Below are 25,175 nucleotides of genomic sequence, written 5' to 3' on the forward strand. Positions count from 1 at the left end.
TTGTAACACTCTTTTAGGAACTTGAAATCTGCTATCATGTTCCCTCTCAGTCTTCTCTTTTCTAAGCTAAACAAGTCCAGTTCTTTCAGCCTTCCCTCATAGCTCATGTTCTCTAGACCTTTAATCATTCTTGTTGCTCTTATTTGGACCTTCTCCAAGTTCTCCACATCTTTCTTCAAATGTTGTGCTCAGAATTGGACATAATACTCCAATTTGAGGCCTAATCAGCTGAGAACAGAGCGGATGAATGACTTCTCGTTTCTTGCTGACAATACTTAAATACATGGTTAAATGCTTTGGTCAACTGGGGACAAAGATAGAAAGAAATTGGGTAAATTTTAAAAAGTGTTTATTTCAGTTATCTATTGCTGTTGTTACTGCCAGGGTTTTACTACTGGCTGAGACAGTATATCGCATGATCCTGTAATCTAAAGAAGAGGTAGCTCATACAACTGAAACACCAAATTTAGGACAAAAAATGAACACACACAGGTGATAAGACCTTTGGTTTGAACAGAAAAGTGCTGATCCTTGGGTTGAAAAAGTGCTTTCCAGTGTTACATTGTGCCTTGAACAGCAATGCAACCCTCCACAAAAAGATTTTCCTGAAGCTCTTCATACCTGTAGATTCATGGCTCAGATGCTTCTTAAAATTTTAGTGCACTTCCTCATCTGTGTGCATTCTTGACTAAATGAACAGATGGATTTCTCACTGATGTCTATAGGCATTTTGCCTCTCTGAAGCTCAGACCTAAGCAGACCTCAGACAAACATTCACATAAAATTTCTGCTTTTATTGCCAGCCTAGCACATAGAAACATGCAACTTTATTATTATGGACAATAGGATGTGTGTCCAGTTCTTTACTGACATTTCCACTACCTCCCTGTTTCCTAGGCTCACAACTTTGACATAAGCTCTGACTGCCATCACTCCTCCTTGCTACAGCCTATTGATTTTTTTCCTCTTCACAGGTACCAGGATCCTCCATTTCCTCACTGCGTCCATTGTTAAAATTCTTGTCCAAATATTGGTCCCCTTGCTGACTGTACCCTTCTCCTGCCTGTTACCTCTTTTTTCCCTCCTACCAGCCATTGCTAAACTCAATCTCTTGGCATGTAATTTCCTTCTTCAGATCTCTCCATTAGCAATCACATTGAGTTTATACTTCTTGCCCCCAACAGCTAACAAGTCTTGCATACCCTTGCTGCCACTTACCCTCTGACCTCATTCCTTCATACTCTGTTCTTGCCCACTACTTTGTCCTAACTGTTCCCTTTGTCTGCTCCTCCCACCTCAACTCCATTTCTTCTCTTGTGCACTCCTACATCTGGAATACACCCTCCATTGTTATCCACAGAGTGCCCTCTCCTTTACATCTCTCTCTAAGAAACACCTATTCCAGCAACACCTACCCCTTCTTCTGAGCCATAGCCCTCACTTCCTACCTCCCTCAAATTATTGCCCAGCCTCTTGTCCTGCGTCGCTTATGCTCTTAGCCCAGGGAAGGACAAGTCTCAGTCTACACTGTTAGGCTACGTCTACACATGAAGCCAACATCGAAATACACTATTTCGATGAATAACGTCTACACGTCCTCCAGGGCTGGCAACGTCGATGTTCAACTTTGACGTTGCGCGGCACCACATCGAAATAGGCGCTGCGAGGGAACGTCCACACGCCAAAGTAGCACACATTGAAATAAGGGTGCCAGGCACAGCTGCAGACAGGGTCACAGGGCGGACTCAACAGCAAGCCGCTCCCTTAAAGGGCCCCTCCCAGACACAGTTGCACTAAACAACACAAGATCCACAGAGCCGACAACTGGTTGCAGACCCTGTGCCTGCAGCATGGATCCCCAGCTGCAGCAGCAGCAGCAGCAGCCAGAAGCCCTGGGCTAAGGGCTGCTGCCCATGGTGACCATAGAGCCCCGCAGGGGCTGGAGAGAGAGCATCTCTCAACCCCTCAGCTGATGGCCGCCATGGCGGACCCCACTATTTTGAAGTTGCGGGACATGCAACGACTACACGTTCCCTACTTCGACGTTGAACGTCGAAGTAGGGCGCTATTCCTATCCCCTCATGGGGTTAGCGACTTCGACGTCTCGCCGCCTAACGTCGAAGTTAACTTCGAAATAGCGCCCGGCGCGTGTAGCCGTGACGGGCGCTATTTCGAAGTTAGTGCCACTACTTCGAAGTAGCGTGCACGTGTAGACACGGCTTTAAAGTGCTGGGCACATTGATGATGCCATAGAAATGATTAATAATAAACCGCAAATAATTGGATAGTGATTATAATCAAGGAGCAAGAACGAAGCCGATATGAAATGATTAGCTCTTTCCTAAGACTGCCTGATTTCACAGGACTGGGAGTGGTAAGAAATGCAGTGAAAAAAAATCAATTAATTTATTTTAAATACACCTGCTTTATAAGGCATTTGCTGCCCTACGGCACCAAGCTCCCCACCTGCTTTACAAAATAATCTATAAAACTAAGAGTTCAAAAAAAGCAAAAGGCAGCTGAAAATAAATACTCCTTCCAGTTAAACAGTCTATGCAGGTGCCATAAGAGTCCAGAGGGTGCAGCTGCAGAGAACATCCGCATCTAGAAGACTTAAGATGATTTTTTTTTCACCGAAGGAAACACTGAGCTTAACTAGAAACACATTCCTCCTTTCTGACAGGTTTATCATTGGGGGGCTGTGGGTTGTGTTATAGGCTGCAGAGGCTGTGCTTCCCAAATAGTCAGGCCTGGCCACAGCCTCAGCCCCCTCACTAAGGATCGCCCCCGTGCAGTGGTCCTAGATAGAGAGCTGGTGCTGTGCCACCCGCCTCGTGGTGTTCCATTTATTCTATAGCAAACCAAATGCCAGCCATGTTTAGGGCAACTTCCCCCAAACCCTACATCCTACACCCATAACACTATCTGAGCAATATCCTCACTCACTATCTTGGGCCACTGCTGTTGTCCTGTCTTCAGTCTGCAGGGAGGATCCACAGCCCAAGGTTCCACGGGCTCCTTGAATTTTGTTGTTGTTACTCCTTTAGAATCTCTCCTGTAAGTAACAGAGAGGGAGCTGTGCCAGTCTATAGACTATCAAAACAAAAAGCAGTCACGTAGCACTTCAAAGACTAGCAACATAGTTTATTAGGTGAGCTTTCGTGGGACAGACCCACTTCTTCAGACCATAGCCAGACCAGAACAGACTCAATATTTAAGGCACAGAGAACCCAAAACAGTAAGCAAGGAGGACAAATCAGAAAAAAAAATGATCAAGGTGAGCAAATCAGAGAGTGGAAGGGTGGCGGGGGGAAGGTCAAGAATTAGATTAAGCCAAGTATGCAGACAAACCCCTATAGTGACTCAGAAAATTCCCATCCCGGTTCAAACCACGTGTTAATGTGCTGAATTTGAATATAAAAGCCAGCTCAGCTGCTTCCCTTTGAATAGCGGTGTGAAAATTTTTTTTCAGCAACACGCATACTCTTAAGTCATTAACAGAATGGCCGATTCCATTACAATGTAGACTAACTGGTTTGCGGAACAGGAATGTTTTGATGTCTGTTTTGTGCCCATTAACTCTCTGTCTGAGAGAGTTAGAAGTCTGTCCAATATACAAAGCATCTGGGCGTTGTTGGCACATGATGGCATATATGATGTTAGTAGAGGAGCATGAGAAAGTGCCCGTGATTCTGTGAGTAACCTGGTTAGGTCCAGTGATGGTATTTCTAGAGAAGATATGTGGACAAAGCTGGCAGCGGGCTTTGTTGCAAGGAAAGGTTCTAGGACTGGTATTCCTGGGGTATAGACTGTGGCTGTTAGTAAGGATCCTCATGAGGCTGGGAGTTTGTCTGTAGGATAGAACAGGCCTGTCACTTAGAGCCTTCTGGAGTGTGGCATCCTGATTAAGGATAGGTTGTAGGTCTTTAATAATTTGTTGCAGTGGTTTGAGTTGGGGGCTGTAGGTGATGACCAGTGGTGTTTAATGTGTCACCACTGATTGCTGACGATGGCCCTTTAGGAATGTATTGTATTACGTGTGGTGTCAGACACTTCAACTGCTATGTGTTCAGTAAGTGGAACTGTGCTCTCATTGGCATTGCATTGGCATAATTTGGGGCAGTCTGCTCCAGCAGTGTTTCTTACCATGCATAATTCTGCTCTGTCAACTGATAGATCTAGCAAAACAAATTATACATTTATGTTCTCGCAAATAAAAAATAGACATAATTTACTTCAAAGCAAACTAATTTTTAATAAGGCATTAGGATTTTTTTGAAACCACTTAATGCTAATATGGTATGTTAATCCATCTCTGGAGCTTTTTACGAGCGCTTAGGAACTAGAGATGAATGAGCGTTTCAAAAAACTCCTAAAAACATTCACACAAATGAAGTGTTGACGTTATTCCACCTCTGCTCACATTTCCTTTGTATTTACTTTCCACTAATAATAATAATAATAATAATAATACTTTAATATTTAGTTTGCAGTTTAACAACCAGAGGCGAAGTAAGGTTCTGTACAAAACACAAATGAAGACAGTCCTTGCTGCAAGTTGCATTATAACCTGTAAGTTTCCGACAGGAATGTTTATAGCAATGCCTTCATTTAGGTGGATATTAACAGAAAACAAATTTGTATTCATAGATGCAAATATTCACAACAGAAACTGGTTTCTAATCATTATATGCATCTGATCAGGGAAGAGAAATAATGCCACATGATTGTTGGGGCCATTAAAGCTGACCAAAATAACTCAATTTTCAAATCTTGAATTCAGCAAACTGCTTCTGATCAGTGTACAGATCAATAAGTATTTGCATGAGTTATTTGAATAATTAAAAAATTCAATGATATAAACTGTTCCAGGGTAATTTCAGAATGAAAAAAGATAAAAAATTATTTGCTGCAAAATATACATTCCATGCTTGTCAATATATGATTTAGATAGAAAAATAGGAATTAGGTGGCCTGGTCTTAATGTGTGTGAACCTGAGTTTACAGCCTTAAATTCACCACGCAATCTGAAGCCACTATGAGTCCCTGCTTAGATTAGATACCAATGTTGGAAGTGAGCACTAAGTGGATAAGCAGAATGGGGAGAAGAGAGCCAAAACTGGAACAGGAGTGAAATAGTAGAGTGAAGACAGAGGTTCATCTAATGGTGGATGTCCAGGATAAATAATGATAGTAGAGCTAGGGATGAGGTGGGCAAGAGTTTTGAATTTCATACCCTGCTTTAACTGTGCATTGATCAAAGTTATTAGACCTTCATTCTCAGGGACACTGTTTCATGCAAGAAGCTGTAGGGGAGGAAATACAGAAGCTTTTAAATGTAGTGAGTGATGCAGAAAGGCCTAAAGCCATAGAGCCAAGCATTGTTTGGCTGGAACTTTGGCAAAGTTAAGGATCTGTATTTTTTCAGTGAGTCTTCTCTCTAGTGAACAGAAGTGAAATAGCAGCAACATGAAAGTGGTGTAGGAGGAATAAATGCACCCAAATTTCAGAAGGAACCTATCATCACTATTCTGTGTTGACACAGTGCACCACCAATCCCTTTATCAGCCCGTACACAAATGAAATCCCATTCAAGCTGCAATTCAAGTGGAACATTACTGCAGAAGTATCAATCAACTGTGCCGGAAGCAAGGAACTTTCACTGAGCCATCTGTGCTCATCTGGCAAAGTCGATGGTCTCATTTACAATGTAAATACACATATTTGTTTGATCTTTTCCTCCAGGAGCATCCGCTCATCTTTCTCCAGGCCCTTGCTCCCCAAACTTTTCATTCCTCATTGCTAAAAATCCTTTTGAAATTAGTTAGGAATATGCTGAATAATCTGTTGCCATAACCACTCCGGTAGGATACAGCAAGCTGTCTAAAACCTGGGACTGCTTCATGGGTCAGCAGCTAGAAAGGGATGCTTCTTGATTGCTATACAGTATTAGATTCATTTCATGGCAGATTTTTCCCCTCACAGGACAGCAGCATCTACCCTACCTACCAGCATTAGGCACGAGCTCAATGACTGGTCACAAGATGGCGCTGCTATCCATGAATTATGGCAGAAGAGCCTCTTCAGCAGCTATGGTCTTTTGTGAATTAAGGTTACGGGCTCACTGGGCATATCGATTTTGAATGCATTTTAAATTAGCAATCATTAGCACCCCCCCCCCCAAATGCTGCTTAGCATTGTAACTTTTTAGTTATTGAGCTGAAATCCATCTAACCTCAATTTGCAGAAGTGTGGAGAGGGGAGAAAAGACCAATGTCATAGAGTCGTAACATAGCCTTTCTTGCAAAGGCTGTGCTTGATTTAAAAAGTGACTGATTTTACAGAAAAAAACAAAAACACACAGACCCCAGAGGACAGACCGGAGTATGCAATTAAATAGACAGAATGAGAGAAGGAGAGGGAGAGGGACAAAGAGCAGAGCTCTCCTGTGAGACAGAAACAAAGCAGTGTACACAGGCATAGACTTCTACTATGTCACATAAAAAAATCAGGCTTGTAGCACCTTAAAGGACTGCTTGTTCTTTTTGTGAAGCTACAGACTAACCCGGCTACCCCTATGAGACTTGTCACAGACTAAGCTGAATCCCATGAAAGGAAGGTGAGGGGTGAGAGAGCGAAGGTTCTGGTGACTTTGATTATGTCACTTTCTTCTCGCAAATGGTAGAATTAACACATATGAGGAACACGCTGCGGTGCTGTTTTTTTGTATTGAGTCATTGGCTTCCCATAGAAAAGTTAAAAAAAAGATTTTGTCATACTGGTTGTTGGCTCTGTAATTGTCTGGGGTTGTAAGTCAGAGAAGAATTTGCCCCTGTTATGTATCTGTGTATTTCATCCATAAAAGTTTACTCAGGGGTTGTTCTTGACAACACCCATCCATGATATTAAGCACATACAGCTCTGGGCCTCAGGTTACTGCATCTGTCTGTGATTCTGGGGATGTCGTGAATTTCTGACATTCCAGAATCCATTTTTGTTTTGTTTTGTTTTGTTTGTCCCACTAACAGGGAACTTTGCTTCTGAGGGCTTGTCTGTACTTGTGGGAAGATCGACAGAGTCAGGTTCCATCTTCAGGAGTATGGTTGTGCATGTCTTTGGTGGGTGGGGTCTCTCTGGGGTCAGCAGTTGCTCCCCTGTACTCCTCCTCCTCTCATGAACTAGGGAGGTCAATGGGAGAAATGTTTCTGTACACCTCCCTCAGAGAGGACAGACCTTACAGCTGACTGCAGATATGTCGATTCCAGCTATGCAATTCACGCAGCTAGAACTGTGTATATGCAGTCAACTGTAAGGTCTAGTGTAGACCAAGCCTCCGGCTCTAACATGCAAGGAGTGATATCCACAGTATGCAGCATACCACTGCCCCCTGGCTGAATATAAACATGTAAACAAAACAGAATTAAATTAAAAAAAAATCTTGGAATTCTGAAATAAAGTTGAGAATTCCAAAAACAAAAAAAATTCCAAAATTGTTTTTTTTTTTTTAAAAATTCATTGGAAATTTTTAAAATATTCCTTTTTATTCTAAAATGGACCAAAACCAAAATTCTGAAATGTCAGTTTCCCATGAACCAGTAATACCAATTTTCTAATACTTCCAGAAAAGGGTGGAGAAGGTGTTAGGAGACAGAAGACTCATGTAAAGAAAATGTTAGAGAAAAATATATGGATTTCGAAACAAATGACATTCAGAGCTATGTTGATCTTAAGCTCACACAGGGACTGCTGACTATCCTATTATTAGAAGCTATGTTCCATCACCAGCTCTGTATTTTTAATAGCATCAGCCTGGAAATCTCATCTGAGTTCTTTCTCCTCCAGACCTTTAATTTCTGCCAAGTTTTTTCATATTTCACAGGAAAAGCCTGTAATTTGGTGCCATCCTCTGCTTTTAAGAATTGTGTTCTCCAACTGCTGCATTGGGGTATGGACACAAATTACATTTGTGAATGCCAAAGGGGACACATTTTGTGCTTCAATATGTGAACAGGCTTCCTATTACAATTCATAAAAGACCCTGGGTGTAGCCAGACAAAGTCTCCCCCTTACAAGCCAGCTTGCTCACTGCCCCCGCTCCCCCACTGGGAAGCACACAGGGCACGGAAACGGCTGCTGACAGCACAGTCTTTGATGCCCTCATTGAGGCCCAGATGTGCTAGCTCATCTTGACCCTGAGAAGCAGAAAGTACAAATAGAAGGCTAACAGGCCAAACTGTCAACAAGAGAGGGGGGGACCCTCAAGAAATCACCCCAGCTGGCATTGATGGATATGATGCACACACACAACCACCCCAGAAGGGGAAGTCCCCTGCCCACACAAAAGAATGTCCTGTACTCTCAAATTGCTTATCTCCTGTCTTACAAGTGCAAGTAAGAAATGCCCTTGTAACAAACTGGCGTCACAAAAGACAGACCAGTATAATCTGGCACCTTAGATAAGAAAGAGAATACGTAACCCAAAAAGGGGTATAAAAGGTGGGTCCAGCTGAACTCTAACTTTGAGTGCATCCCACCAACTACCTGCTGGTCGGGTTAGGTGATTGCCTCCCGAGGTCCACAACTGGGGACGCCCAACCACGTATTCGTCTTTCCGCGGAATTGAGTGACCGATCTGGCTTGGCTACGCTGGTATCGAGAGACGCAGAGAGGGTAAGATATACCCATGCTAGGTCTCCGTTCTTTTTTGTGCACAGCTAAAGAATTAGAGCTCTGTAACTAGACGTCGTTGTATCAAGATATCATTGTGTTAGATGGTAACAGATATCTTTGCATTGGATTGTAACGTAACCTGTTAACACCTGTACTTTGCTAGCATATAAGAAGTAGACAACAGCCTTTTGTAACCACACGCTTATAACTGTAGCTTAATAAACTTGTAACTAGTTAAGATCTAAGCCTGACTGCTGTTAACCCTTTTGTCACTGGAACACAGCCGGCACAACAAAAAGAACTTTAACCGTTTGGTTACTACAGCCTGGCCATAGGTGAGAGAGTGCCAGGAGCTCCCTGCTCTAACAGTAAAAAACTGGGTTGCTTAGGACCCAGGGGAATCCGTCAGCCTGTCTTGGCTGCTTGCAGCGACGAGCTCCCTGCTCTCGCAGTTTTAAACTCGGATGATAACAAGAGCATAGGGGAGTACCTCACCGCACATTACCTGGCCACCAGCTAACACTGGGGTAACTTGATTGAAGAGTTTAGTCTTCATCAATGAACATGAACACTGGATTTTCTGCAGTTGGAATGAGTAGCATGCATGGATTGCCTAAAACATATATGCACTAAGAAACCAATTGCTGAACTCATTATTAGATCTCAGCTGTTGATTTATTGCTGACCTTGTATTCTCCCTTTCATATTTCCTGGTATTGTATACCACTGACAGATCCACTTATGGGCTCATCTACACACCATGGCAATGCACACTAGTGGGGTGCAATTTCTCAAGTGCACCAGCGTGTTGTGTGCTAACTGGCCTGCACAGACTCTGATGGCACAAAAACAAAGTTACCCTAAGTTGCAGTAGCACTGTGTCATCTAAAACAGAACTACACTAATGCACAATGAAGAACTTTTAGCTCCTGCTAGCTGGGCCTACATGGGCCAGTTAGTGCACAGCCCACTTCAGAAATCACGCTCCTCTAGCGCACATGGGAGTACCTTCCAAACAAGCCCCATGGAAGTTAGAGAGTTTCCATTCCAACCTTCTGCTTCTAGCTGCTCATAACTTTCCAAAACTTCCATAATTTCAGACTGACATTCTCAAAGAAAGGTTCTAGTTCTTCTCCTAGAGAAGAGCATTGAAAATGGAAGCAACAGAAATCCCCAGTCATTAAATCAGAGAGTGGAAAGGAAGGATCTGCTGAGCTCTGCTTCTGCAGGAGAAGCTACAAATCTCCGTTGCACGCACTTATATAAAACCTGTCACATTTTGAATGTATCCTGAAGAGACATATTGCCAAACCTCCCCTTAGCACGGAAATATAATAATGATCAGGTCATTGGGAGACCTTTCAGACCAATGCATCACCAGCTACAGTAGGAAGCAACCCAGGCCAGGTGAGTAACTCCCACCCAGGTGAGCTCAGCATGTTTTGATGGGATTCTCTTTTGAGCTAGCGGTGATCTACTTATCTGCTGCCAGGTCCCTGGTTCAGGTCTTTCCCTTCCTGCATCACCAGCCCCTTTGGTAGAGAACCTTACTGATTCTGTCTATTGGGCCATGCTGCCCAAAGGGTATGGGAGCCAGTGCCCTGGACCTTGGGGGGGGGGCCCTAGCCACCCTCTGGGGAGGTCTGGTCTGTCCCCCCAGTTGTTTAACTGCCTGCTGTAGGGGGCTTGAGCTGCCCACCCTCCCGGCAGGGCCCCGGCAACAAATCAACTGACTAGAGAAATGTTTCCTCGTTTCCCACTAAATGTGAAATCAGTCCCCAAATTACACTTGCACGAGGCCAAAATGGGTATGAATTCATGTGGGGCCAATGATTGGTCTTCTGTTCATAAACATATCATGACTTTAAAGTATAGTGACAGGGAGATAGCTGTGTTAATCTGTATTCTATCAAAACAAAAAAGCAGTCATATGACAGGCCTGTTCTCTCCTATAGACAACCTCCAAACCTTATGAGGATTCTCTTTAGCAACCACAGGCTATACCACAATAATACTAATTCTGGAACTTTTCCTTGCAACAAGCCCCATTGCCAGCTTTGTCCACATATCTATTCTGGAGACACCATCACTGGCGCTACCCATGTTAATCACAGAATCACAGGCACGTTGTCCTGTTCCTCAACTATCATCATATAGACCATCATGGGCCAATAATGCCCACACACCATGTATATAGGACAGACTTCAAACACTCTTCAACAAAGAATGACACAAAACAGACATAAAAAAACTCCTAACTCACATACCTGTCAGCCAGCACTTTAATGGAGTGGGCCATTCTGTTAAGGACCTGAAAGTCTGTGTTTTACTGAAAAGGAACTTAACTGTCTACAGAGAGAATGCTCAGAACTGTCATTTATATTCAAATTTGACACATTAACACATGGTTTGAATGGGGCCAGAATTATCTGACCCCATTATATGGACTGTCTACATACTTTGTTTTATCTAACTCGTAACTTCCCCATCCCACACCCTCCTCCTGCTGTCCCTCTGCTCTTCTGATTTGCCAACCTTGATAACAATTTTTGGACCTCTGTGCTTTATATATTGAGTCTGTTCTGGTATGGCTATGATCTGAAGAAGTGGGTCTGCCCCACAAAAGCTCATCAGCTAATAAATTATTTTGTTACTCTTTAAAGTGCTACACGACTGCTGCTTTGTTTTGACTTTAAAGTATGTTATCTTAGACTCTTGCAGGGTTGTAAACAGGGGATTTAAACCACCAGGAAGAGGAGACTGCCTTTTCTAATGGGACCCAGCAATCACCTTCTGCTCTGGAGGCACCTGATAGCAAACCTAAGGATCAGAACATTTGTACAGATAGACCATCTATTTCTAATGGTGTTTAAATGCAGTATATTTTTCTGTCACCTGAAACTTTGCAAAACTGGTAACCAAGGAGCTGATCTTTGTGGGGAGTGGGATAAAGAAAACTTTCTAAAACATTTTTCTGATGGTGTTTCTGTAACATGCATGCCTTTAGATCACACCACACTATATAGAAGGTTTTATTAGCACTCTGTTCGGGATGAGATGTGCCACTCATTCATGACCTGCACCTACCCAGACTCATGCTGATAAAACAGCTGAATACTTCCCAAGTGTTGTAAAGCAAATTCTGTTTGTTTGGACCATGTACGTGGAGTACAAAATAGTGTGATCTAAAGGGCTTTATCAACATGAGTTTTGGATGAGTGCAGTGTTGATCCAGAGTGGCAAAACTCTGAGCAAGCTATGCACCTCATTCCACAGGAGTGTCAAGAAAACCTGTAACCCACACTATTCCACATGTACTGCCCAAACAAACAGAAGGTGTCTTACAGCACTTGGGAAGTCTTCTGCTGGTTTCATGTCTTGTGCTGCATTTTGTTTTAGGTTGCCATCAGACTTGCTCTGTGGTTCATTGTGATGTTTGTAGAGCTTTTTGAAGAGATAAAGTACAATATACAGGTGCCAAGTTTAAACTAAAGCACGGATCAATGATTTTTTTGAAATTAGCTGCAGCATGAGTGTCACCACTTCACTACCCAGAAGGAGAACTGATACAGGGTGCTAAGGGGAAGAACTACAAGGCAAGTGAACATGCATGGGTAGAGGGGAGAGATCCTTTAAAAAGCAGGGCACCCCTTCCCCAGCGGATATATTTCACTTGGAGCAGCCACAGATGCCTCATCTACACTTGCCCCCTCCTTCCAGAAGGGGCATGGTAATGAGCAGAGTAGAAGATGCAAATGAGGCACAGATTAAAATATCTAGTGCCTCATTTGCATTTCCTGTGAGATCTTGCTCCCAGAAAAGCCCCCTCTGGAAGCAAGATCTCGTGGGAATATGCAAAGGAGGTGCGAGATATTTTAATCTGCACCTGATTTGTATCTTCTGCTCTGCTCATTACCATACCCCGGCCAGAAGAGTGGGGCAAATGTAGGTGTGCCTTGAGTGAACTTGTGGGATTATATCAGAGATGACTTGGGCCATTTTGTTTGTTTTCACTCTCCCCTTGACACAGACTAAAACTGCAACTGCTGTACCACCTCAGGAAAATAAAACATCAGCCCAAAATTCTGTTTTTAAAAAGGCTCCAACTGAGATTGTTAGGTTGAGAGAAATCAATGATACATACAGGCTGTCTGTTTACACCATTTTATCTGCTGGTAATTCTTAATCAGTGTCTACCTTATCCTTTCTCTATAACTTGTTTATGTACTTTGGGTACTTACTACCTGGATAATGGCCAGTATATATTAATTACTAGAGCTACCAGAGCAAAAAGGAGGTGCAATGTCTTTACCCACCAACGAGGAATGAATCCTTTTGAACTTTAGCGTTAAAAGTTAACAACCACAAATAAAGCTTTTTTACACATGCCATTTCTTCTGAAAATGGTACAAATGCAATAGCCTTGTCCTACCTGTTGCCCAGCCAGAATTAGAACTGAGAAATACCTTACTTGTTATTCTGAATTCAGCCAATTAGAAACACTGCCACCTCTTTAAGGGCCTGATCTTTTGGGTCAATGAGCACTGAAATCAATAAAGATTTAGATATGATGCTGAAGAACACAGTGAATACCTACACAGGGGGGAAAAAAGGTAAATGTCTATTCTTCTGCTCTACAAATGACATGGGTCACTTTGGATTGGGTCTTAAATATGTACATTTATGTAATAAGAAGAACACAATTGTGAAACACAATATTTAACGGGAAAATTCAAATTACAACTAAAGCAGAATTTTTTAGCAGTCAGGGTGCTTAAGCATTAGACTAAATCACCAAGGGAAATGTTGAATTCTCCATTTCTTACCATCTTCACATCAAAACTGGAGGCTCTTCTGGAAGATCTGCTTTAGCCATATGCTACTGGGATCAATACTGGAGTAACTTGGAGAAATGTAATGACCTAGGATATACACGTAGTCAGACTAAGGCTCTGTCTACAAAAGAAGCATCCGTCAACAGAAGTGACTGTCAGAAGGGATTTCCCAGCAAAACTTCTGTTGCCAGACTGCGTCTACTCGTAAAAGCGATTCAAAGAGCAAGCCCCTCTGTCAACAAAGAGTAGCCAGACTGCCAGGCCCTCTCAGGACAGAACAACCAGCTGGAAGCTTTGTAAACAGTGCTGCCCGGTGAACTGGAAGCCCTCTGTGTTGACAAAAGATCCCCTGAGTGTCAAGAGAGCCATTATACCTGTATAATGCTGTATAACGCTGCCGGTGGATGTGCTGGGTTTAGTCAACAAAGCGCTGGAAAAAACCTGAATGACCTAATACTGCCCTTTAAACTCCATGAATCCATAAATAGTTTCTCTGTTCGTGCTCTGGTCAGGGCACTGAGAGCTCACTGAGTGGTACATGGGAAACAGAACCATGAACACCAATATTTATTAGTCAATTAAACAAACAAGATTTTCCAATTATTTAGCCTTCAGATGCTGAACTTTAAAGACACATGCATGTTCTGGGGCTCACTTGATATCTGAAGTCTTACAGAATGGTCTCTTTGTAAGATGTGCAGTCAGGCTGGGCATGGGGCAGTAGTAGAGGAATCAGAGCAGTCACAGGACAAAACAGAATATACAAGAGAAGGGCAGGAAACAACTGGACACTCACAAGCACCTAAATGGTTATTGGTCAATACTTACCTGACCCACGATGTAATCCCATGGCACACCTTTCCAGTACCGACTGCATGCCTCAGTACTACCGTTGTGCAGTTAGCTTAGTGAACAGTTTAAGGCACATCCTTGCTGCTCTGTTCTAACTGTGCCACAGTACCGGTGTAACCTTTGGTATAAGGGAAGAAATTCTTCCTTCAAAATAAATTGATTTGATTTATGATAAAATCTTCCCTGAGGATTCTAAAACTACACACAAATGCATTGCATATCCTGCCAAATTGCAGTCTAATGAAAACAGACACATTGCTGATGGGGCCTAATTGCTTCATTCAAATTTAAAGGGGACAAGAAAAGTTGATCTACAGAAAAATCATTAGGAAAATTTTTTATCATTTTGTTTTTATCTCTTTGCAGGAAGACTAATCAGAGGCTGCCAGGAGCTGGAGACTCATAAGTTCTCTGTTGGCTTGGCCTCAACTAGAAATGTCCTAGGTGAAGGGTGTTTTCACTTTAACATTTGGTTAAAAAACCTTACGATAGAGTGATTCTTTAGTTTATGCTGCTTTAGACTGCTCCCCTTCATGAGACTTATGTGCAGACTTTGTATGCTAAAGTTAATTAAAAAGAAAAGAATCCAGCCCTTACTCTGTTTCCCTATGTCTGTAGGTCTCCACTTCTTTAAACGAAACTATCCCTAGTATACATAAAGGGACAAATGAGCATTAGGTGACCACTTCCCACTGGCTGCAGGGGTCTATATTATTTAATCAACTTCCAGACATGGTATGCAAGTCCCCAGGCACTTCCACCACATGGAGTTCTGAAGTCTCTCCCCTGATAACTCAGTGTCTCTTTCAGGCCCTCCCTGCCTGGAAAACTATTTAGTATCTTTACTCTGGAACTTTCTCTCTGTGTGTTCTGAGGGCTGTTCCTCTCCCTGGGAGCATCTTCCTGCATGCTGGGAATAGCTTTCTATCCAGAAGCTTCCTCTGTATGTTCTCAAATCCTATTCCTGAGTGCTCATAAGCCTTTATTAGGTCCATGTACTCCTCACCCAATTAACTACACCTCAGCAGCTTAGCCCCTGCTTTGGTGCGGGGAGGGGGAAAGTACTTAAGTACAAGTCACCAATGTCCCTCTGGAAAACTACTTGAGTAAAAGTACATGCACATCACACCACATCTTTATTGTACTCAAATACCCAGAAGTGAAATCAGCTGTACTTTTACTCAAATCACTTTTGTGGTACTTTTTCCATTTTCAGTTCACTAACCACAAGTCAATCTGGGTTGGGTCATTCTCCTCAGAGCCTGTCAGGGGCAGGCTAGGAACTCAGTCCCTATGACACTACTGCCATTCGTACACACAGTAAAACCCCAGTTATCCAGCACATCTGGGACCCACTGATGGTCGGATACCCCAAAATGTCAGATAATCGGGGGGCGGGGAGTAGTGGATGGGGAGGCCAGACTGGGGATACCTGGGCCCCTCTTGACATGCTGGAGGCCACCACAGAGTGGCTCCCGAGGGCTCCACAGGTGAGCAGCCCCTGCCAATCCCAGGCTGTAAGACCCAACTGGTCCCAGTGCATGGACCCCTGGCAGGCCAGGCGGGCTGCTGGATGTCCCAGCGCCATCTCCATAAGCTGCCTCCCTGGGTGGGCAGCGATCCCCTCTGCCAACCTTGGGTGGGGAGCCCCAGTTGCCCTGGGTGGGCAGCAATCCCCACTGCGAACAAAGGGTGTGAAGCCCCCAGCCAGCCTGAGTGTGCAGTCACTGCTGGCCCTGGTGGGGCTACTGGATGCGCAGTGCTGAGGGGAGATTATCCAACTCTAGTTATCCAACGTTCCATTCATCCCACAGTGGTGTCTGATAAAATGGAGTGCTGCATAGCCAGGGGTCAGATAACTGGGGTTTTTCTGTATTTGAAAATCCCACCCAGATCTATTATGCCTTGACTGGGGGGAAAAAAATTGAATTCAAAAGAGTACTACTCTCCTTCCAGCTACACTGTCCTTTCTTATTTTTAACGAGCTAATTGAACAGCAAAAGGAGATGTTCCTTCAGTTAAGAAGCTTCCATTATACTGTCAGTGCAGAAGAGCCTAAATTTTGGCAAACTTCAAGATTCATTATCCCTCAAGGTAAATATAGCAGCTTTGCTTCGCTTCATTCGATAGTTATCTCTCAGTCACCAATAAGTCTTAATATTCACGTCAACAGTAGTCAATATCTACTTCTTGTGCAGTCCATGTGATTTACAGTATTTATGATGTGCTTCTCTGGTATTTATCTGAATATGAAGATATCCATCCATTTCTAGATCAGTACACACACTGAACTCCCAGAACAAAACTCATTAGGCTAGGCACAGTGACTGAATGCCTTCATGAAATCCATAACCCTCTTTTCCAAGCATGGCTTCCATTTTTGTTTTTAAAATATTCGACTAGCTTCTCAACATGTGTAATCTAGCCCATATTACTTTTTTTGAGATTAAGGCTACAACACACAGAATCACAGTTACATTTACTGCTTTCTGCAGCAGAATGATAAAGTTACTATAAAAAAATTAAGGCTAATTATCCCCTTGTCTGGGGAATAATGTATTTGTCCAGCCATTATATATTATACCTTTTCACAAGCATTCATCTCTTCCCTGATCCTGCCAGTAGTCCCAGATTATAGTCCATGATGTGTTCCTTTTCCCCTTGAAAATTACAAATCAGCTGTTTATTAAACAAATGAGGTATGCTGGTAAGACCACCTTTATTTTTTCCAATCACACTTTCAGTGGTAAATATATATATGTAACCCCCCCTACAAACTTTCGGATACTTTAGTTCACATGATATGAAAACAGATAAAAGCAATATTGCTCACATCAACTTCTCAGTATTGCAGCAAGAGAAATTTACTTCTTTAATAACCAATTAGATGGATCAAAACTGACTTCTAATCAGCATATGATTTCTTTGTCCCCCATTAGCAGGACAAAGCATTTGTTAGGCTACAAATATGACCAACATTAACACTTTAACCTCTAGATAAGCTCAGTCACTTTCTTAGTTCTATTTTTTAAATGTTTCATGTCTATTTTTATGTTCTCAAGACCATTAGCAAGAAATATTTTCTATTATCACCGTATTGGCATAAACACTCCAAGGCGAAAGAGGTGAAACTGTGGTAGCAACTCCCATGCAGTCCAAGAGGAGGGGGAGAACACTAAGTGATAGCAGTCAGTGGACAAGATAGTTATATGGATGTCCTGATAAACATATCAGTATCCTAAAGTTACTTCACGACAAGATAAAAGCGATTGTTCTGAGTAGTACTGGCTCCCAGAGTGAATCTTTCAAAATACAAATGAGAGTCAAACAGGGCTGCATGATCGCCACAAACATGTTTGCAGTTTTCATTGCCTTCATTCTTTACCTAATTGCTAGGTAGCTCCCAGCTGATGTTTGAAATCATTTATAGGATGGATGGAAAGATGTTCAGGCTTAGCAGGCTGAAAGAGTAAGATCACTACCACATCTCTCATGGAACTTTCAGAATGTTGACAATGCAGTTTTTGTCTGCTCTGAGAAAGAGCTTCAAACTACTCTGAGTGTGTTTGTCAATGCTTACACGTCTTGGTCTGACGCTCAACATCAAGAAGACCAAAGTACCCCGTCAGGCCGCTCTAAATGAGGCCCCACAGGTTCCATCTATTAAAACCAATGGAAATGTACTGATAAATGTCAACCGTTTCCTCTATCTTGGAAGTCAGCTCTCAACCAAGGTAGATATTGATTCAGAAATGCAAATTGTCTAAGCTGCCCCAGTGCTGCCTTTGCTCATTTACAGCACAGGGTTTCTGAAGATCCTAACATTCTAACAGACATCTCTCCACTGATCCCACTTTGGAATTCCAAAGGAAATTACAACAACTACTGAAGGAACTCCCTGCTGCAACTCGGGACCTCATTCACTCAGACACACCATCTGAGCCGCAGCCTGGATTATTCTATTTACTTGTCAAAATCCACAAACCTGGAAACCCTGGACGCCCTATCATTTCAGGTGTTGGCACCCTTACCACTGGACTATCCAGTTACGTGAACTCCCTCCTCAAACCCTATGCCACCAACACTCCCAGCTATATCCAAGATACCACCAACTTCCTGAGGAGATTACAAAACATCGGAAAAATTCCTGATAACGCCATCCTTGCCACAATGGATGTAGAGGCTCTGTACACTAATATTCCACATAAAGACAGATTACAAGCGATCAGGAATACCATCCCTGATGCTACCACAGACAATCTGGCGTCTGACCTCTGTAACTTTGTTCTCACACACAATCATTTCCGATTTGGGGACAATTTATACCTCCAGATTAGTGGAGCTGCTATGGGCACCCACATGGCCCCACAATATGCTAATATATTTCTGGCTGACCTGGAACAACAATTCCTCAGTTCTCGTCCCCTATTACCCCTCCTCTACTTAAGATACATTGATGACATCTTTATGATTTGGACCCATGGTACAGAGACTCTAGAAGAATTCTACAGAGACTAACAATCTACACCCTACCATCAACTTATGCCTCGATTACAACATGAAAGAGATACATTTCCTGGACACTACAGTACTAATCAAGGATGGCCTGATCAGTACCACACTGTACCGAAAACCTACTGATCGCTATACTTACCTACACCCTTCTAGCTTCCATCCTGCACACATAACTGGATCCATTGTTTACAGTCAAGCTCTTAGATACAATCACATTTGCTCTGATCCAACTGACAGAGACCAAAAACTACAAGATCTTTACCAAATATTCATAAACCTGAATTACCTACCAGGAGAAGTAAAAAAAAAAAAAATAAATTGACAGGGCCAGATGAATACCCAGAGACCAGCTACTCCAAGATCGTCCCAAAAAAGCCAAGAACAGAACACCACTGGTCATCACCTACAGCCCCCAACTCAGACCACTGCAACAAATTATTAAAGACCTACAACCTATCCTTAATCAGGATGCCACACTCCAGAGCCGTGTCCACACGTGCACGCTACTTCGAAGTAGCGGCACTAACTTCGAAATAGCGCCCATCACGGCTACACGTGTTGGGCGCTATTTCGATGGTAACATCGACGTTAGGCGGCGAGACGTTGAAGCCACTAACCCCATGAGGGGATGGGAATAGCGCCCTACTTTGACGTTCAACGTCGAAGTAGGGAACGTGTAGTTGTTGCGCGTCCTGCAACTTCGAAATAGCGGGGTCCGCCATGGCGGCCATCAGCTGAGGGGTTGAGAGACGCTCTCTCTCCAGCCCCTGCGGGGCTCTGTGGTCACCGTGTGCAGCAGCCCTTAGCCCAGGGCTTCTGACTGCTGCTGCTGCAGCTGCAGCTGGGGATCCATGCTGCATGCACAGGGTCTGCAACCAGTTGTCGGCTCTGTGTATCTTGTGTTGTTTAGTGCAACTGTGTCTGGGAGGGGCCCTTTAAGGGAGCGGTTTGCTGTTGAGTCCGCCCTGTGACTCTGTCTGCAGCTGTGCCTGGCACCCTTATTTCGATGTGTGCTACTTTGGCGTGTAGACGTTCCCTCGCAGCGCCTATTTCGATGTGGTGCTGCACAACGTCGATGTTCAACATCAACGTTGCCAGCCCTGGAGGATGTGTAGACGTTATTCATCGAAATAGCCTATTTCGATGTCGCCACATCGAAATAGGCTACTTCGATGTAGGCTTCACGTGTAGACGTAGCCCAGAAGTCCCTGGGTGACATCCCTGTTCTCTCCTACAGACAACCTCCCAACCTTATGAGGATCCTCACTAACAGCCACAGTCTATACCCCGGGAATAGCAGTCCTGGAACCTTTCCTTGCAACAAAGCCTGCTGCCAGCTTTGTCCACATATCTTCTCTAGAAATACCATTACTGGACCTAACCAGGTTACTCACAGAATCACGGGGACATTCTCATGCTCCTCCACTAACATCTTATATGCCTTCATCTGCCAACAATGCCCAGATGCTTTGTATATTGGACAGACTTCTAACTCCCTTAGAAAAGGGTTAATGGGCACAAAACAGACATCAAAACACTCCAGATCCACAAACCAGTTAGTCAACATTTTAATGGAATGGGCCATTCTATTAATGACCTACAGGTATGTGTGTTACTGAAAAAGAACTTTCGCACTGTTCTTCAAAGAGAAACAACCAAGCTGGCTTTTATATTCAAATTTGGCACATTTAACACGTGGTTTGAACTGGGATGGGATCTTTCTGAGTCACTATAGGGGCTTGTCTGCATACTTGACTTAATCTAATTCTTGACCTCCCCCCCGACCCCTGCACTCTCTGATTTGCTCACCTTGATTATCGTTTTCTGATTTGTCCTTCTTGCTTACTGTTTTTGGTTCTCTGTGCCCTAAATATTGAGTCTGTTGTGGTCTGGCTATGGTCTGAAGAAGTGGGTCTGTCTCACAAAATCTCACCTAATAAACTATTTTGCTAGTCTTTAAAGTGCTACTTGACTGCTTTCTGTTTTAATAGACATGAAGCTTCTTGTTTTTCAAGCTACTATTCTCTCAGCATTGTTGTATGGGTCTGAAACGTGGACAACCTACAGATATGACTTGAAAGTCCTAGAGAGTTCTTGAAAGGCACTGCCTCTGCAAGATCTCAACAATCAGATGGGAAGACAAATTCACCACCATTAGTGTTCTCGAAGAGGGAAACACTAGCAGTATTGATTGAGGCAATGATCTTCTCTCAGCAACTCTGCTGGACTGGTCACATTGTCCAGATGCCAGACCTTCACCTCCCAAAGCAGGTCCTGTTCTCTCAGCTGAAAGAAGGGTTCTGTAATGTAAGAGGCCAACAGAAGTGTTGTAAGGACTTTCTGAAGGATAATTTAAAGAAAGCATCCTGGGTAGAACTCACTTGGAGTCTCCCCCTCCCCAAAAACCCCTTATGTGAGTTCCCCTAGAAAGATGTGATCTGATCCCTTATCACATTTACAGTCACTTTCCTTGTTCTCTATCCAAGAGCTCTCATTCTTCCACAGTTAAGAGAGGGTACAATAATGCCAGGAAACAACATCCTGTACCATTAGGCCCATTATTCTTAATAACCTAAATGATAATGTGTACAAGAAAATGAAGTCATAGTTCAGGGTTCCACAGTGGCATGGAGTGGGATTTCATTAGTGTTTTAGAGAAATCGGATGAAGCAATCCTATCATACTGCTTGCAAATCAAACCTGGTGGATAGTGGGACAAAACAGGATGAATGCTTCAGGCAATGATCTCACTTCACATTCTGTTTGAGGTGCTCATCTCAGAGATGAAGAAATTTACTGAGACTAATTAGGCATCACACACTAGCCAAGCTTATAGCTAAAGAGCAAATATTACTTCCCCTCAATTGAAAAAAGGCATCAAAGTGGTTAAAAAGACCAATTTGGCTATTCAGTTTGTTTCAAGTCCCAGATCAGCTACTCAGGGTCATCAGCTTTTACCTTTTGGTTGTATTCTGTTCATCTCATGCAAGGCAAAAAGGAAAAAAAAAATCAATCCCGATCTACAAAGACAAAGCCCTTGCTGGAGTCCAGAGAAATCAATCTGAGCTCCAGGAATGGGATGTATCTGATGAGCTTTGACCTCTCCAGTAAGCATGGCTGTAATTCAAAAGCATTAACTTAGATGTCGTGCATGTATAGGAAGGGGATAACTAGGAATCTCTGTTCCAAACCATACTAAAAACGGATTCTCAGCAAAAAGAGAATAACTCTGAGCCCAGTAAAGAGCATCTATTAAAAAGTGGATCAGGTGCCTCTGGTGGGTACATAATAATGAGGGTTGACTACACTTGTGCTGGCTTCTAGCATAAGAATATTTTCAGCACCACTCGGGTTAGGGTTTAATTAATGTGCAGCTTAACATTGAACAAAAATGGAGAAAGTTTTCCTCTCACATCCTAAACCACAGCCATGGAGGAGCAGTCCTTGAAGAAAGGTTGGAAGGAGTTGAATTATGACCCCATAAGCCTGATGGTTGACATCTGGTAAGCTATTAATGTGCACATAGGAATGTGTATTGTCTTAATATGCTTTCTGTGTAATGTTTTTACCATCAGAAAAAAATTGCTTGTTCTGAAGATATGTGTGGCAACATAGAACTGTGAGCAATACAGTGGTCATAACCTTGGAGAATCACAGACTACTAAAACTAGAAGACACCTCAAGAGGTCATCAAGACCAGCCCCTGCCCTCATGGCAGGACAAAGGGCCTTCTGTATCACCCCTGTTACATATTTATCCAACTTGTACTTAAATATCTCCAAGAACAAGAAGAAGTCTTGTGGCACCTTATAGACTAACAGATATTTCCTACTATTATCTGTTAGTCTATAAGGTGCCACAAGACTTCTTGTTGTTCTCGAAGCTACAGACTAACACGGCTACCTCTCTGATACTTAAACATCTCCAGAGACGGAGACTCTACAACCACCCTAGGCAACTTATTACAATACTTAATCACCCTGACAGTTAGGAAATTTTTCTTAATGTCCAACCTAAATTTCCTTTGCTGCAATTTAAGCCCTTTGTTTCTTGTCCTATTGTCAAAAGCTAAGGAGAATAACTTTTCCCCTCCTCCTCATAACGCCCCTTTAGGTACTTAAAAGCTGCTCTCATGTCTCCTCTCAGCCTTCTCTTTTCCATACTAAATGAACCCAATTCTTTTAATCTTCTCTCATAGGTTATATTGTCTAGATCTTTAACCACTTCAGTTGCTCTTCTCTGGACCCGCTCTAAGAAGTGAAACGCAGGCACAGTCTGTTTAGGCAGTCTGGCTTGGTGAGAATAGTACAGTGTAAGGCAGGAGACTATGCAGCCTGGCAAAACCTGGTCAGAAGTTGGTCAGATGCAAAGCTCCACTCAGAAGAGGAGATAGCTGGGAGCTGGAAGGCGCTAAGTGGGTGCCCTGGCTGTAACACAAAGTGGGAGCTACTACAAATTGAATCTTTCTAGCCTGGCACCCTTGAGACCTAACCAGTTCTGAACAAGAGAATTTGCTGGATCACAGGAGGTCACTATTGTCTAGCTGCATTACCAACACTTCCACTGCTACACTGTCCTTGTTGACTTGTGTACTGGAATCTATGAGTCAAAATCAGAAGAGACCACGGCGATCATTCAATGTGACTGCCTGTGTAACACAGGCCATAAAATGTCACCAAAATAATTCCTAGAGGAGAACTTTTAGAAAGAGCTAAACTTGATGTAAAAATCGTCGGTGATGAACAATTCACCATAACCCCTAGCAAATTGTTTCAATGGCTAATTACTCTCACTGTTAAAAATGTGCACCTTATATCCAGTCTGAATTTGTCTAGCTTTAACTTCCAACCATTAGTTTGTGTTATGCCACTCTCTGCTAGATTAAAGAGTTCATGATTAAATGTAGGCGTTTATCAATTATAATCAAGTGACACCCCCTTGTTCACATTCACTTCATTAACCTATATTGATTGAACTCCTTCAGTCTATCACAATAAGGAATGTTTTTCTAATCCTTTAATCATTCTCCTAGCTCTTCTCTGAACCTTCTCCAATTTATCAATACCCTCATGGAATTGTGGGCCTCAGAACTGCACATGTTATTTCAGCGGTGGTTGCTCCAGTGCCAAATGAAATAATCTCTCAAATATGACTAGCAATTCCCATTTATGCATCGAGTTCATGTTCAAATGAGTATCTATCAAGCCTCCCAAATATTTTTCTGAGTCACTGCTTTCCATTGTGGCATCCACCACATTCCAAATGACCTATACTTTTTGTTCCTAGATGTACGCATTTACCTGTAACCATATTAAAATGGGTATTGTTTGCTTGAGCTCAGTTTACCAAGAGATCCAGATCTCTCTCTATTAGTAATCTCTACACCTCATCATTTATCATACCACCATTTGTTGACTCATCTGTAAGACTGACCAGTAGTGGGTATACATTTTCCTTTTGGTCATTGACAAATAGAGCCAAGAAGCAGATTCCTGTGGGAACCCACCAGAAGCATTCAATCTGATAACAATTCTCCACTTTATTATTACATTTTGAATACTGAAACCCTGTGTCTACACTAGTGCTGTGCAAAATCTTTTACATTTACAGTGACCTCTTGGAAGATATCCCACTGGTCTTGGCACAGTTCCCAAAAGCAATGGATTCAGTGTACTTTCAAAAAGCACCTTCACTGGGGACAGTAGAAGGACCATTTAAACCTCTCTCTTTCTAATTTTTTGCTCTCTTGAACATAAATATTAAAACTACATTAAGAGAATGTAATCTGAAATTTGAATTTTACACAAAGCTTCAATTATGCTTTCCCTACTAATTGTAGCTTTGTTCCATTATACATAGAGTATGTATCCAGCTATTAAGCTTAATGTGTAAAGGAATAAAAATGCTACATGTGAGACTGGTGTTACAGTTAAAGGAGGAAACTGTAACTTTGAATTTTCTGACCTTAGCACATAGATTACATTAACATAATTTCTTCTAATGAAATGCAAAAAACCTGTCATGCTTTATAATTTAATTCTCTTTAACTGAAGGTTAGGACTTTCTCAATAAATACCTTGCAAATTTGTTTGACTAGGGAAGCTGGAGAATGATAAATAAGAGCAAGCACAATGTATTTACTGAATAATGTGAATGATTTATTTCTTTAAGTGCTGGAATGCCACCAAATGAAAGTTGAAATACACTGTGATTGATTGATTCAGGATGATGCCTTTCACTTTAGGTTCCATAAAGATTTGTGGATTCCATTTGCTATTGATTGTCACTTTATATTTAGTGTAA

The 25,175-nt window shown here is 42.6% G+C and overlaps 1 protein-coding gene across 7 annotated transcripts in view; it reads right to left on the reverse strand.

Annotated features, from left to right (window-relative positions):
- RGS6 (regulator of G protein signaling 6) overlaps positions 1 to 25,175 on the reverse strand; it is a 491,454-nt gene that overhangs the window by 110,827 nt on the left and 355,452 nt on the right. Inside the window, exon 2 of one of the 7 annotated variants that reach the window (XM_074997140.1) lies at positions 2,947 to 3,055. The exons of 5 other annotated variants lie outside the window; for them this stretch is intronic. The gene's annotated coding sequence lies outside the window, so the exon portion shown is untranslated. Of the gene's footprint in view, positions 1 to 2,946; positions 3,056 to 20,681; positions 20,794 to 25,175 lie in introns of those variants that run through there. One more of the 7 variants, XM_074997142.1, reaches the window with a different exon arrangement.

The sequence above is a fragment of the Carettochelys insculpta genome, chromosome 6, assembly GCF_033958435.1.
Source record: "Carettochelys insculpta isolate YL-2023 chromosome 6, ASM3395843v1, whole genome shotgun sequence".
NCBI classification, from domain to species: Eukaryota; Metazoa; Chordata; order Testudines; family Carettochelyidae; genus Carettochelys; species Carettochelys insculpta.